General features: G+C 38.1%; 1 protein-coding gene across 1 annotated transcript in view; it reads left to right on the forward strand.

The window, feature by feature from the left end:
- The window catches only part of NALF1 (NALCN channel auxiliary factor 1), a 495,855-nt gene that overhangs the window by 61,778 nt on the left and 417,458 nt on the right, over nucleotides 1-16,619 (forward strand). The window lies entirely within an intron of this gene.

Genomic DNA, 16,619 nt, shown 5'->3' on the forward strand with positions numbered 1-16,619 from the left:
CAATTTTCAGCGTGTTTTCTTTGACCAAAGGTTTCTGTCAAAAGTTGGGACAATCAGTTTTAGATATGTTCTTGAGTCTTAGAACTTTAATAGTCCTCTTCATTCTCTGGAAGGGAGAGGAAATAATTGTTGAAGATCAGAAAAATTTGAGAGAAGAATAGTTAAATAAGGGAGAGTTGTAGTTGAATAATTGGAATTTTTGTTGATACATCTCTTCAGATGCCCATGCTACTTGCTGCAGCTTAGCATCTATATCCCTTATTTATCTAGTCTCTGCCTGCTTAGACCATTTTTCTCTTTAGATGTCTTAAAATGTGAGTGGGTTTGTATAGCTCAGTCTTCACACACAAACAGGCACATGGATTATATACATGGATAAATTGCTTGCCTGGAGTTATCCAAATCACAAATGAGGTTGAGAATATAATTGAGGTTGCTTGGCTTAAAATTGGTTTTAGTTACTTGTTTTTCACTTCTGTGGCTGAAGTAATCCAGACAAAAAATACAGTGAAAGTAGGAAGCAAAAGTTCAAGGACAGAAGTAATCACACTGGCACTGAGTTTGGGGACTACTGAAAACAACTTGGGAGGATTGCATTTCTTTGTGTTTTCTCCCAGGAAAAAAAAAAAAAAAGATTGCTCATATCTGGGTGGGAGAAGACACTGAACTGGCTTTTAACTGTGTGACCCAATGATCTACCAGAGAGAGTTGTTTTCAAAGTAAAGGTAGCATCTGAAGTATGCTAACTGGGAAATCTACCACATTGAGTATGAGTTGCCAGTACCTGAGGTAAGCTGAAAAGAAATCCGTTAAGGAAAACAGTAGGTAGCACTGGATGGGAAAGGGCAAAGATGGGAGATCGGAATTATGGCACGATGGCAAAGAAAAATTCGCGACTGCATTTATTTCCCTGAGTTCTGTCTGGGGTACACTGCAATTTGCGTAGGCTGAAACTTGGGGTTGTCAGTTCCATGGAAAACGCTTCTGTCCCGAAGGTTGCAAAAAGGTTCCTGCTTCTATTCTGGCTCTGATTAGTTTATTGCTTCCCTCCAAGTTGAAATCATACATTTGTCTGTAACTTGCAATATGCTCTGTTCTTGAAAAGGCTTTTAAATGCAGAACAATCCCTAGCAGTGACGTATGTTTCCCAGCTTTAACCCTGCACAATGCATAGTAAAGTATTTTGAGATACTGTTAGCCAGCGTGTCCAGTCTATTTTTGTTACTCGCAAGCTGTTAAAGCAGAACTCACATTTATCCTAAATGGCTGCTGTAAAATAAGACAATGTAATTCCTAAATTGGTTCATTAAATCATGTACTCTCTTTACAGAGGTACGGCTGTGGATGTAGATGTATCTTATCATTTTCATTCATCTTCTCATTTTTGTTGATATTATTTATTCCAAAATGTTCCCTTTATTTGAAATATATTTCAATTTGTTCATTCTACTTGGTACAGTCATTAACTTCTGACAAATATTCAGTGAAAGCAAGGCATATATATCCATCTCTTGGTTAATTTTTACTTGTATATCCAGAAGCAGGCTGGAGTTGAGTTTCTCTTTGTTACCTTGGAAACAAATGGAGGCTTGACTTCAAGTAGCTCTACACTTGAAATGAGGGGTGGAGCTTTGATGTTGCAGTTCTTCTTATGATGCAGAAAGGGAAGGCAATTCTGCCTTACTGCATTTACAAGAATATGGAGTCGAGCTAATGTGATAGAAGCCAGGTAGTTTTGTGTAATGGGATGAAAGAGAAATGGGAAAATGGCAGTTGCACCAAGTCAGTAGCCTTCAGCTTCTGCAGGTGGGTCGAGTAGTTCATCTTCCTGCGAAGACGACCAGCCAAAACAGGATAATTGTTGCTGTCAATTTATTTCTCTTCCAAATATGGAAAGAAACTCTTCATTTTTCCTTGCTAGTAATGTCCAGCATCGACTGTGTAAATGTGCACCATTTTCAATTGCAGTAATAATTGATTTACAATTTTCCAACCAGTTCATGGACTGAGTTAAATAAAGTTTCAGATGTTTCAGGGAGTATCTGGTAGATCATTTTTTGTTCACGCTGAGGCAAACTATCCAATGAGAATTTGACTAAGAATCCCTATCTAATAAGTAATTTGGGTAAGAAGACTTTTTGAATTGTAGTTTGGATAATGAAGATATCAGGATGAGGTACATTATTTAGGATTTTGTAGTCTATTTCTACTGTTATCATTTGCTTAAGTACTGTGAACAATAATGTTGATATATATTCCTGTCAAGACAATTTCAAAAATTAAGTTCTGAAATACTAATACTTTGCTGAATTTTCCACAATAGAATGAGATAAAGGGCCTCTGGGATTTACAGGGATTTGAATTAATCCTCTCTATACTCTGGCTGTGGTGCGAACTATTAATATACCCATTTTACAGTAAATGTAATTAGGCTTTCGTTCCACAATTGTTAATATCTGATCTGTGTGCTACTAGGTGACCCAGGAGTGCTCATTTCATCTGGATGAAGAATGGACACACGGTTGCATTTCTGGCACATTAACCGGGGCACATGTACAGGGTTTATGTTGGCCTCATGGTTTTATGCTGGTTTTATAGGGGTAGCAGCGGACAGACAAAATTTGAGCAATCCTCAAGCTTGCAGTGTAAAGCTGATGTGTCAAAACCCCCCTTTGAATACATTTGAACCAGCACTTGCATTTGCACATGATCAGTGGTTTGTATCATGAATTTGTGATGTTTTTCATCTGACAACATGTTTCAAAGCTGGATTCACTTTAGTATCAAATTCCATACTTACGCTTAGCTTTTGGCAACTAGTTCATCTTTTGGAGGAATTCTGTGGGAATAGGAAGACTAATATCCTGATTCAGTTTTCTGTCTCTAAACATTTGATCACTGAGGTTTGTAAGTGTGTGCTCAACACTGAGCATGTGGATGGGGCTTAAGCAAATGTTATGCTGAGCCAGACAGTACCAATTTGCTCCCAGCTGTGTGACTGATGAAAAGTAATTGATTGGATCATTTTGGATGGATTTGTCTGTTAGTGTCCTCCTTCCTGAACTTTCTGATGACCTTCTTTGATTTTATTAAGAACAATTAAATTAAATTTAGTATATTCTTGGCATAATGCATGTTAGAATCATAGATTGTCCATGTTTTCACTAAAATTTGTATTCAATGTAAAAAATGTATCTTATCAGGAAAAGCACTGAAAAAGGGAAAAAACCATAATAAGCTAAACAGTAGCAACATTTTAATAGACCTAATCAAGACTGCAATAATTAGATACACTATAAAAATCTTTCTTTTTATTGCTAATAGCACCTTAGATTACTCTTTTTTTATTAACGTTGGTTGAAGTCTGTTGCTCCGATCCTGCAAACCTTTATTCGTGGAAGTATTTTGTATTTGATTGTTGTTCATATATGAAGACTAGCAGGCTGCTCACAGGGATTTAAAACATCAGTTCCTAATTTACTTTTCACGTTTTATTCTTGCTTCTCAGTATTCTGGTTTCACTTAGCCGGATAATGAAAGTGGCCTGCTGTCTGTCTCAGTTAGTTCGAGCTGTTGTCCTCAGCCAGTGTAATTTTATGGTTTACATATATTAGCACAGCAGTGGCATGCTCAGGTTTCCATTTCAGTAGGAACAAGAAAACCAAATAAGTAAACTGTTTCAATTGATTTCCTCTGTAAAAAACATCATGGCAACATTACAACTGAGATAAATCTGTACGTTAAATAAAAAACAAGGACACGCTCCCTCCAGCCAAACTCAAACCACCACCAGCTAACTGCAGGACTCAATTATGTGAAATGTCTTTTTTTTGTTTCGTAGGTTACAGCTCGATAGAATAAACTTTTGACTTTTCCCGTCTCATTTCCTAACTCTGTTCCTAACAAACGGGCAGCTGCTAGTTAACAAGCGATGTCGTTCCAGAACGTTACTGTCGATGGGGTGCCGTGGGATGGCGCGCTCCTCGGTCTCGTGCATGGTGGGGGCTCGGCGGTGGTGACCCCTCTCTCCCGCGTCCCCCCTGGCACTACCGTCTCGTAGGCTGTGGACCACGGTGCCGGCGGGTCTCCCCCAGCCCTGCAAGAGCCGGGCGGTGAGACGGCCAGGCACGGCCAAGCCCTTGGGGCTCTCCTCCCTCCCACTAGCTGGGCCAGACCCAGGGGAAGAAGGTCTTATTTTGGGGATGCTGGTGGGGCGGGGAGGACGGGGGACTTGGCCGCACTCCGGCTGGTCATTGCGCTTCCACGGCGTGTTTGCCCAGAACCGCCGGCTCAGAGTTTCTCCTGCTGGATACGTGTTACCAAAGGTTGTATGCTCACGATAAATCTCAATTAACAGGCCGGTGATTTGTTTCTTCTGAGTTCTGGATGGTAAGTTGAAACTGCATAGCAGTGACATTATCCTGTGGCTTTTTTAGACCTCCTGCTTTCCCTGTGAAATATGGCTGGTTGAATGGGATGATCCAAGTGACTTGGGGGGCTTTGCTGCTTCAGGGAAGCGGGCAGCATAGTCAGACACACGCAGTAGATATATATAGTGCCATATGGTCATTTCTAAGAATCTTTTTTTTCTCCTGATGAGATCCAAACTTTGACCTTTTAACTACTAGGGTTTTACTTAAACAGTATGTTCTATTGATCTACTTATATCCGAGCTCATTAAACACATAAAATGAGCTACAAGCAGAGTAAAATATGGCACTATTGAAACTAACAAAGAGATCAAATTATTATATTATATGCCCAATACCACTGTTTTATCTAGTTCCCTGGAAGGAGAAGCACTTTGGTAACAGACATCTTACAGCCCCACTGTGCTGGATTATGTCCCACCCCCACCACATTTTTGGTAAATGAAAACCCGGTTTCATCTTTGAGGCCAGCGAACATGTTCACAGAAATGCTCAGATGTTGTACAAGCATTAAGAAGGCAACAGCATTTGTGAAAATTCCCAGCATGTGTGGTCTTATATGCATAAAATGCCCCCGGTCTAGTGGCCAAACATTCATGAAAAAAGTGTTTTACAGTACTAATACATGCTCTCCTGCTGGATTAGAATAAAACACAATGGCTTTATGGTCGCAGTCATTAATCCAATCTTAAGAGGTGAGAACATCCCACACTAGGGGTGGTTTAGTTCAGATAATTCCTGTATGAAGCTGGATGCATTTTGTCCCATTTATTTTCCTCCATATTTCCAGCTACTTATTGGCTTAGCTACTCCTGGCAAACTGAGGGATAATTCCTCTGAGTTACGTGATCCCCTATTATCTACAGCTGTTGTGAGGAAACCAAGCATTTAGCATAGGAAAGAGATGAACAGGGTAATTTTCTTGCTTGCTTGCCTGCCTGCTTTCTCGCTTTCTTTCTCTTACTTTCTTGCTTTCTTTCTCCCCCTGCCTCTTTCCTTATTTCAGTGGTAGCCATAACAGGAATGGTGGAAAATAGTATCATCAAAAGCAGATAAACAAGACCCTGTCTTCAGGTCAGCTATCTTTTGGCCTTTTTAAACGTAAACCGTGCAGAGTTTATTTTATTTCTTAACGTAAGGTTTAAAAAAAAATATATTTCTGGAAGCCTAGCCAGTGTTCTTCAAACAATTAGTTATATAGCTGTTTAATGACAAGCAGACATTTTATCTGAGCAGTCGTGTATGATATGTATAAAAGATCTTCAATATCAGCAAGTCTGCTTTCCCTACTGTTTTTGTTTCTTGGTGATCCAATATTTTTCATATTACATATACGTAAATATTTGTACAGTGTATATATGTAGAGATATTAAAATTGATATGTGTAAATATAAATAAATAATATGTATATTCAGATTAATTGAATGTATCTTTCCACTATTAAAAATGGCTTAAAACCACACATTGGTTATTGTGCATTGACTAAGGTTTGGAAAACAAGACTAAGAAATATTGCCGACACCAAATACCATTGCTGACTCCAGAATTCACGTATCGAAACATTTCATATTTTCATTCATGTTTTCACTGATCACATAAAGTTACAGAGATGGGCAAATCATGGTAATGACACTTCCTCTGTTGTGTGGTTAAATCCTCAGGAATAATATTGTTCCCTTTAGATGGATGTGGATGGATTCAAAGCCACAGATCCACTGTAGTCCTGGGTTTGCACGCTGCAGTGATTGCAAGGAAGAAGTGTTCTGGCTTGCAGAATAGGAAGCTTTTGGGGCAAAAGTTGAATGGATTGTTAAGGGGTCCATATATAATGTGAGCTGACTAGCCAAATCTTCTTATAGGAAGATAAAAGCAAGCCAAAACCGGTAGTAGAAGTCTGTAGGAGCTTACTTGCTTTATGATGTGGAGGAAGGAATTTATATCTGCTACATGCAGATGCTGAGGGCCTGGCACAATGTCCTTATCCTCGGGTTTTGTGTGGAGTTACGGAGATTTCTGAAAGTAACGTTGCCAAATGCCAAACGCCAAATCCATGAGACCTGCGCTCTTAGCTACAGTTTTTGATTTTGAATAATTTTACCCCCCTTCTTAGATTCAGGTTTTATTTAAGGAAAATCCTGAGCAAGGACATGCCTAGGCAAAAATTACGGAATTTGACCATTAGCTCTGTCTGCCGTGCTTTTCCTATCTCTGCTGTTGTGTACCCCATTCCCTTGAGTACTGAAAATTGTGATGAATTAGGTCATATTTACAAAGCACTTTGAAGTTGGAAAGCAGTGAACAATTATTCAGTATTATAACTTTATTTTTTGTTACAGAGAGTTATGTGCTATAAAGCAATGAGTGCAATTTAAAGTTACCATCAAAGACTACAAAGGACATGTGCTCCTTTTTGCTTTGAAAATGTAATTATCATGTGTTAATATAGTCTAGGAAGTAGGCTATCTTCTCATGCACAGATTCTTTTGAAAAACGGTTGAGAAAGCCAGAAGACCTAATTTCCTGTTTGGATTGCTCTGGGATGTATGTAGTATAACAGTGGGAAAATGTAAGTGGTTACTGATGAGATATGGAAGAAAATACTCTTGTGCTTTAATTCTGCCTCTAGATTTCCACCATAGTTATGCATGTTTTCAGAATATTTTTCTTATTCTACATAGTAAAAATTAGGTATGAATTACAACATGAAAGCGCAGAAAGGAACACTTTTTAAAGCTTTTTAGGGGAGTCACCGTATTTTAGTCCTGCAATTCTAGAGTGCATAGCACAATGGAGTCATGGTCTGTCTCTCTTGTGCTCCTAGATACTCTATTATTATTATTTTTATTCCTGGTATTAATAAGCATAGTTTTAATGGTAAAATATTTCTTGCTCATGCAGATAGTACCAGTAACAACAACAACTAGTAATAAGAAGCCAAGAAACTTATCTACATGAGAAAAATCAAAAGGCATACTTAGGCATGGTAATAAAAAGGGCAATTTCTGTGGGGTGTATATATGCCAGTAGTATTTTGCACTTGATGCTGTAACTTTTATCTAAACAAATCTTAACTGTGATACCTGGTGTTTGGATGGTAAAGGTCTATCTCACTTTGCTTCTGAGACAGTGAACAGCTGAATCCTGTGTTGGAGCTCTGAAACCTAATGATTATGGTTTACGCAGGTAGCTGAGTGGACTGGGGTTAGCGCTTCTATGAACAGTGAGGCTGTTCAAGAATTCCAATTTAATTACCTGTACCTTCACCAAGCAAAAAGTTTTTCATAAATAAATATGGAATACATTTTAAATGGATTTTTTCGTGTTTATAAAGTTGAAATTGTAAATCATTGTAAGCCCGTTAAAAACCCCCACAAACCTACAACAAAACCCCTCAAATCTAAAGTGTACTATTAGCGTAGGTATGCTGATACCTTTCTTCTCTTGGGTGACAGGGACACTCCAAAGACAATTTATTACTTAGTAGGTGTAGAAGTAGTGTGCTGAAGAAACAGCTTGTGCTGTTTGGATATCTTTTGTTCATCCCTTTTCCCCAGAGTTTGTACCAAGTATACGAATATTTCAGAGAATCACAAAATCACAGAATGGTTGAGGTTGGCAGGGACTTCTGGAGGTCTCCAAGGATGGAGACTCCACAACCTCCCTGGGGCTCGGTCACCATCACAGTGAGAAGCTGTTTTTCCTGATGTTCAGAGGGAACCTCCTGTGTTTCAGTTTGTGCCCATTGCTTCTGGTCCTGCACTACTGGAAGGAGCTTTGTTCTGCCCTCTTTGCACCCTCCCTTCAGGTGTTTATACACATTAACACCATCCCCCTGAGCCTTCTCTTCTCCTGGCTAAACAATCCCAGCTCTCTCAACCATTCCTTATAGGAGAGATGCTCCAGTCTTTTAAACACCTTAGTGGCCCTTCGTTGGACTCTCTCCAGTATGTCCATCTCTTTCTTGTACTGAGGAGCCCAGAACTGGTCACAGTACAGTTTGATCTCACAGTTTTGTTTCAGGTAGCTTTTGGTAACTTATAACAATGATGTTCAAAACAGGAACTTTGGCACTAGCCTAGGTAAAGCTTTTTTCTGTTTGGGGGTTTTGTTGCAGTTGTTTGTCTTTAATAAAAACATTTGACATATTTGTAGCATTTGAATACCATAAAAGGCAATTATATTGATTCTACTAGCAAAATACGGGAGCACACTGATTTTGCATGTAATGAGGTTACAATGGATAATTGAAAGGAGAATTTGGCCCACTGCTTCTGAAACTTAATTTTCTTCCTTCCAAACCTAGGCAGACCAGTTGGCTCCAGGCACCACCTATTTAAGTGTAGAAATAGTACTAAGCTACCTTAATGTGACAAATGGCAACAAGCACTTTGTAAAAATTTCATTCAGAAACAAAAGAGTGAATTGTTGAGTGAGCTTGTGGGGAAGAGAGGTCACAAGTGAATAGATTTTTATATCATCTCCAAAGAGCTAACAAAACCCAGGTTGGGGATCTGGGATAAGAAGGGAAAAAAATTGCAAAGATTTTCTAGTTAAAACTGCCCAAATGACTGTCTTTTAAGTGTTAATAAGTATAAAAATTAAATTTTGGTTTGATTCAAGTAAATATTCTGCAGCCATAGCTTTCAGCTACCCTCTGACAAGATGCTAATTTTCCTCATATTTCTTTAGGAGATCTCTTGAAGAATGGACTCCACTGAACTAATGCACTTACTTTCTTAGTGACATCTGCCAAGGTCCTGTCAAACCCAGCTGTCTCATTATTCCTCTTTCATTACATTTTCTTGTTATTCCTTGTACATATGAGAAGAACCATATTAAAGCATTCCCTGTGACTCCGTTATAATTGCACCCTCTGTTAGTAATTGCTCATCCATTCAAAAGCTTTGCTGCAATATTTTGAAACAAATTGACATCATTCTAGCTCTGCAGTTAATCTGCTATTCAGAAAGGCATAGCAGGGGGATGTCTTAGTGCTGTACTTTCTATGCATGGGTACTTTGGAAAGAAAATTAGCTTTGGAGACACTGTTTGAACAGTTTAATGAAACCATTATACCTAAGAGACTGTAATTTCTAGATTTCAGTCTGATACCAACTACCCCTGTTTATAGAATATTGTCTTGCTCTGGTTGTGCACATCTTGATTTTACATTACATATTGTACATTTTTGTCTTCAGTGTGCATAGGAAGTTTGACATTTTATTACATGAAGTGATAGAAATACATGAAGACATTTAACTGGTCTACTGACTGAAACACTAATGGAGATACATTATGCAAAGCAAGTTCTCTGAAATGTGATGGTCAGGTTTCTGTAGAATAGCTTTCTTTGATGTTGTAGCATGTCAGAAAAATAATGTATATCACTAAATTGAAAAGACATATACTGTCTCCTTCATAACAGAAGATCCCATTCTCCTCCCAATATAACTTCACACAGAAATTATAAAGGGTTGGCCTGAAACGCAGCATTGCAAAACATGCAAGCAGCATTAAGAATCAGGAAAGGTTTGTCTGTGTATCGGTATTTAGGAGCAGTAAATATCATTGACAAAAACCAACTTTGACTTGGATAGAACGTTCTCTGTTTGGCTGACTGTGAAGAGTGGGACAAGTACTGACAAATGAATATGAATGATAATTTTTCCAGACAGCGCATAAGCACTGTTTTGACAGTGAAGGATAACCACTATTTAAAAAAGCATTTTCTACCAAATCTTGATTTGAAAGTGAATGCTGTTTGAAAATTTAATATTTCCCTGCTCTGCTTCATACCCTGACAATAAAAGTGTAGTAAGACTTGCTTGTAGTTGCGTCTTCTAAGCTAATGGGGTATTGTCAAAGCTGTAAAATTAAAATTATTCTTCACAGTGAGGTTTGCTTTTTTTTTTTCCTCATGAAGATTAACATTGCATTTATAACCACTGCCTTCTGTTTTGTGAAAAACTTTCTTCTTACAAGGCCCAAGAAAATAGTGGAGGAAATGTGCTATATGTCAGGACTACAGCCATCTTCACCCCTCAGTTCCATCTCTTGAAGGCAAAATATCAAGAAACTCAAGCAAATCTGAAGGGTTTTAAAAAACAAAGTGTCAAATCACATAGTAATACAATCGCATCATCAACTCCTTTCTTTCCTCACACATCAAAACATACTCCTCTCAGAATATGTCTTTGCCATTCTGTAAGAAGAGTCAACAGAAAGTTTATAAACTAGTATTTAATTTTTGAAAATGAGAGTTATCAGTCTACTGTATTTAGCCTTAGAAACAGCTATATTTATTATCGTTGTTTGTCCCAGCTCAGATCCACACAAAAATGAGTATACTGACTGTAGGGCCAAGGTGAATATTTCATCAATGATGTTCAAAACTGAAATGGGAGTTTTGTACCGTCTGGTTTATTTTTCTTCCTAACTCTTCCTTTGCCAGTATGGTTTTGGCAGCCACTGGTTGTTGTTTACTGCTGTTTTCAACAGCTTTATGTAACTTTTTTAATTACTGTAAATATCACCTACTTTGCATCAGGAGTTTTTTAGGGATCATTAAAATAAGGAAGGTATCCTTGGATAGTTGAGTGGTGATACTTCTAAACAATGTTATGAGATGTATGAAGGAAAGGCAGACTTTTAGATGTTTCAATTGGATTTTGAATTATTTTTTTTTTTTACTTTTTAAAGAAGTTTCTTCTTAGATCTCTTTTCTTTTACTGTCTGTTCTACAGAAAGTAGCACTCTGTTCTTCTGGGACTGAGTTATTTAAAAGATACAGAGATTTTAGACTTCAGTAGTTGCTCATAACTATTTAGCTTCACCTTTTGTAGTAAAGATACCAGATAGCAAAATATTTGCTTGAAAAAAGGTGGTAAAAAAAATTGTCTTCAGACTATTTGATCTTTGATGAAAAACTTTACCTAGGTTTGAGTCTGATCTTCTACAGGACCAAATGGACAGAGCACTAAATGATTTACATGGAGAACTACATAATGATTTCTGTCCTAAAAAAATGAGGCAAATATCACTATAATGCACAGTATCTTCTAAAAAAAAAAAAAATTGACATTTTATTCAATATATCTGCATTTGCAGTTATTTTCTTAAAATTGACAGACAGGATTCTGGGCCATTCTTCCAGAAAGCCTCTTCCTAGCAATGATTATACATCTCTGGAAGGGACTGTCTTTCACAGCAGTCAAAATTACTGGGTTTCATTCAGTTATTTGTAAATGTACAATGAATTTGCAACCTTTTCATAATTGCTCTACTAGAAACACAATTCATCTATTTTTGAAAATTTTATCTGTAATTTGTATAATTACTTTTTTTTACAGAGACTGGTTTGGCTATCTGACTTAAAAGAAAGGCTGTATTTAGATGTTTCTTTAACTTTTTAACATTTTGAAAATTTATAATAAGTATAAATCTTTCTGCAGTGAAACAAACATATGCTATAACTAAAAAGTATAGTCAGAGTTCACTTTTCAAGTTTTCTTTCTTATATCTGGCTATCTGAATACATCATACATTTCTTTAGGCATGAGTGACTTGAACTGTAGCTCCAGTAGAAATTGATTCAGATTAACTGTATGTGCCTCAGATATCTTGCTACTAGGAAAAGCCTATTTCACTAGAAAAAACTTTGAAGGAGCAGAGGGAAAAAGGGTAAGCCTACAGCACATCACTGAAACTTTAATTTGTTCTGTTGAAGGAGACACAATAATTAAGACATAAAACCCAGACGACTCTGAGAATATTGACTATAGAGTCAACTAATTTAACCTTGTTACAGTCACAGAATTAGTATTGATAGAAATGACTTAGAATTCCACTTATTTCACTTTTTATAGTTTACAGCAAACTGTTCTTCTTTGGATGTTAGCTTAGTCGAGGCAGTATGACTTGAAATTATCACACTCAAAGCCCACCACACTGGTCTTTAGGACAACTGTGTTTTGCTCTGCATTTAGAATGGACCTGTTAAAAATTGCTTACAGTATTTCACTGTTACTAAACATGGCTTTATATTCCCTAAGTATGTCTGAGGTGCATTTATCAGTAGCATTGCTTTAAAGTTAGTGTTAGTTGTTAATTTGGTAGAAATTTCCACTTGCTTTATATTTTGAAGAATTTGGTCTTCATTGTGTTTGTACGTTTTCCCACCTGCCTTAATTACAGAATATTAATTTTGTTTTCTTACTTATAACTGGAATATTAACGTGAGATCTTGAGAAAAAAAGCATAGACTGAGGAGATCCTTGCAATATCCTTTTCAGCCTTTTACCAAGAGTTTTTCCTTAATACAACTTCAGTAAAATCTTAATATGTTCCTACAGAAAAATACCCTGTATAGTGACTAGTGCAGCTAAATGTAGGAGCTTACTTAGATGATACATCTTAATTGGGCTTCACCAAAACAAAGACTGTAATTTGATTCACCTAACATTGGAGTCCACCTCCGAACACGGCCTCTGCCTCCCTCCATTATGGAAACAGAGGAGGTGCTTCCCAAAGTGCTGCACATTTCTAATTCCTGTCAGTTCTAGAGGAACTCTGACAATGAAGCCCAAATTCTTTGCCACAGTCTTGAAGCAGATGTATATATTGAATTTTCCATGTAGTCCTTCTTGTATATGAGGATGCTTCCTGCAAATATTTGCACCTTCACTTTTAATATTCCTCTGAAACAGAAAGGCTTGTATGCATACATACTTATGTACATATATGCATACATACACATGTACATATGTACATACATACACATATACACACACTCTAAAATAAAAGCTTCTCTTGGTTCCAGAAAAGGTAGATACTTGGTTGAGAAAAGGAGGAGCAGAGAAGGAAACTGTTTTCCACGTCCTCCGTAACTAGGCACAGAAAATGAGTTTAATTAGTCTGCTCCTCGGTATGGTCCCTTCACTGACCGCAGAACGTTCCCTGAGCGGTCTTTGCTTATCCTCTGTGAAAATGGCAGCTCAGCTGCTGGTATCTCTGCTGCTCTTTAACAGGCTAAACTGAGGTGGCCTATAAATCCTATTTATCATTACTTTCTGGCAGGTAATATCATAGTCTTTCATAGAAGGAATTTGAGATTATGTAATTTCATTCCAAAAGCAGACGGGACCCACAGGACCGGGTCTGGCACAGTACAAATCAAGTCTATCCCCAAAAAAGTATATGTGTGCTTGGATCTGTGGTATGTGGCAGTGTAAAATCAAATTTTCTAATCTGTAATTCCTTCAGAGTTATCTCAAACTAAACTTGACTTTAGGCTTCTCTTCATATCAATTTTTTTTGAGGGAAATATGTATTTTTGTATGGATACATTATTTACTTTTCATAAACAACATATCTATTACTATCCATGCAACTGTTACAGTAGGTAACAGATATTTTTTATGATATACAATCAGATGCACAAAATCCTTGCTGATTACACCCAAGACCGTTCAGGATCTTTTGAAAGTTTCTCAGATCTACAGACATAAAGAATTCATGATACTATGAATCAAATGAACTCATGTGCTTTTAGTATGCCTGGTTTATAATGCTTGTAGTTTTGTAAAAATGAGGACACAATTATTTCTCTTTCTTTAATTAAGATTAATTTATTGATGGTATTCCTACCTGCTTCTGGACTATTTTGGGCAAATGTGAAGGTTAAGTATTACACAATGTTTTATGCTATGCAGAAGTTCCTTGAAAATACAGCAAGGTTCTCATATTATTTCTTGAAACCATTCTACTGTTTTTTCTGCCCCAAACAATGTCTTTACATTTAAATAATTGACAGTTAGTACTTGTGCTGTTTGAGTGGCCATAAATCAACAAATAACTACAGTAAAAAAGTTCGAGTTGCAGTTAGACTTACCAGTGAGGTCACTGAATGTGAATGTCATAAGCATATTAATTTGTCTATCAGGAGAAAGTGGGAATGTGGGCAGATATACTGGAAAATTAGTGAACTAAGATATGACATTGTGGGAAATTCGGAGGAAATGTTATGTGCACTAAGTCACTACAAAAAATCATTTTGAGAGTCTTCACACAGACGGTGTGGAGTAATGAACATTGAAAGGTAGCTGACATCATCGAACAGATAGCATCCAAGGCTGCAACAGAACAGTAAGGATTTCTGCTGTAATGCCTCCGAAGAGGGCCTCGTGATTGGTATTGAGTTGTGCAATTGATTGGTCATCTGGAGCAACCTGCCCAGAGTTCATATATTACTGAAATTAAGGCAAGGCTTCTCTTCATTGACTGGTTTAGGGGGAAGGCAGCTGGGAAGAATAATGAGTGTTAATGCTATAGCTCAGCATCAATAACATCTTAAATAACACAACCAATAAGTGACTGTGGCAGACGAAGACCAGTTGAGGCACAGGACCCTGAGATACTAACCCGAGAGTTGGAAGGTGTGGAGGAGCAGTCTCAAAGGCAAGAGGAATGGCAAGGCTAGATCCAGCACCCTCTGCAAGTCCCGGCGGAGCAGAAGTGATACCAGGGTCCAGCTCAAGCTGAACAGGACGCTTCCATGCGGATCAGACACATGGTATGTGTATGTCAGGTACAGAGTCCCAGAGACATTAGTATATAAATGGTAGCAGGTGGACCTCTGATATGGAAACCTTGTTAAGCTTATACTTCTAGATATGCTCAGCATCCGTTAACAACCCTGACGAGAGTTAGGGTTATGTGTGCAGTTTATAAGAACAGTAGCGTTACTGGCAGCACTGAAATCAGTAGGAGATCTGCCGCTGACATTAACGACACCAAGTTAACACCACTGCAGTCTGATTCTGTATTAAATCAGTTACCATGGATATGCATTCAGCAGTCAGGCTGTTTATATAAGCAGAACTAGCAATCAAATGCCAGACAATAGTTCATTGGAAATATCCACCAAAAAGCAAAAGGACCTTCTCCCCTCCCGCAAACAAACAAACAAAAAAAGCAATGTGTTTTAGTCTCAGGATGGATTTCGTTTTATTACTGCTAAAAGGATGCGGACTCAGATTACAGAGAAGTGCAGGTGCCTAACCTTTACCCAGTTAAGGACTTAAATAACTTTATAGATCTGAGTCAAATAACTGTTTAATTAGACACTTGAGGTCATTCTGTTGTGATTTCATAGACTAACGACATAAGTAAACTACGGATTCCATCATCCCAGCACAGTGAAAGTAGGACAAGCAAAAAGAGATAGGACAAGACTTTCCTTGTTTTCCTGTGTAATGAACAGGGTCAGAGACGATGTGATATGGGATAACTGTGTGATAAACTTCCCTATGTGATTGCTGCTATTGCAGCAATTCCTGCATTGCTCCAGAGATTGCTGGTTCTGCCTTACCTACCCAAAAGCCTTGAAATCCCCAACAGTTCAGGGCTGTTGTAGTCCTATACATTGCTATAGGAGGGTAAGACTGGAATTTCTGGTGGAAATTGTATACACTGTTCCTAAAAAAACCATTATATGCAGCTCTTTAAAAATGCTTGTTTATTAAAAAGGTTAACGATTGATGTTTTGGAATGGGCAGATTCTGAAGTGATTCATAATGTGTATAAAATGATAATTGACAGAGAAATCAAGAAGACCAGAGGGAAGAAATAGAAGAATAAATGTCAAAAACAATGACGAGATTGTAGAATGCTAATAGAAATGAAACGGGGAAAATATTAACAGAAAAAAAGAAGACATTATGTTCTGAAATACTTAACTGAATGATGGTCCTAATGAAAGGAAAAACAGGTTTATTAAAAACAAAAAATTTACAATTTGGTTATTAAATTAGTCTTTAGCTGCTGTGCAGCAAATCACAGTGCAGAGGCAGGGACACATACTCCCCTCTGCCACAGCTTCCCTCAGGCTGCAGGCGCCGCTCATGCGACCCGTGCAATCTCCGCACACGCTTCCAGCCAAGGAGCGGAGAGGGTCGGTGTACGGATTTGGACCTCATCCGTGTAGGAGGGAGGGAAAGCAAGGGCAGGGGGCTGCAGCAAGAGCTTCCCTGCCATCAGAGCGCACGGGGAGGCGGGCGGGCAGGGGACCTTCCTCCTTCTGCCAGTGCAGCGGCGTGTAACCCCACGGATAAAGCTTGTCTGGTCTTGCAGTGTTACTGATAAACACTTCTGCCTAGGGTCGGAGCCTCATTTTCAAAGCAAAGGAATCTG

This window comes from Haliaeetus albicilla, chromosome 15 (assembly GCF_947461875.1).
Source record: "Haliaeetus albicilla chromosome 15, bHalAlb1.1, whole genome shotgun sequence".
In the NCBI taxonomy this organism is placed as follows: Eukaryota; Metazoa; Chordata; class Aves; order Accipitriformes; family Accipitridae; genus Haliaeetus; species Haliaeetus albicilla.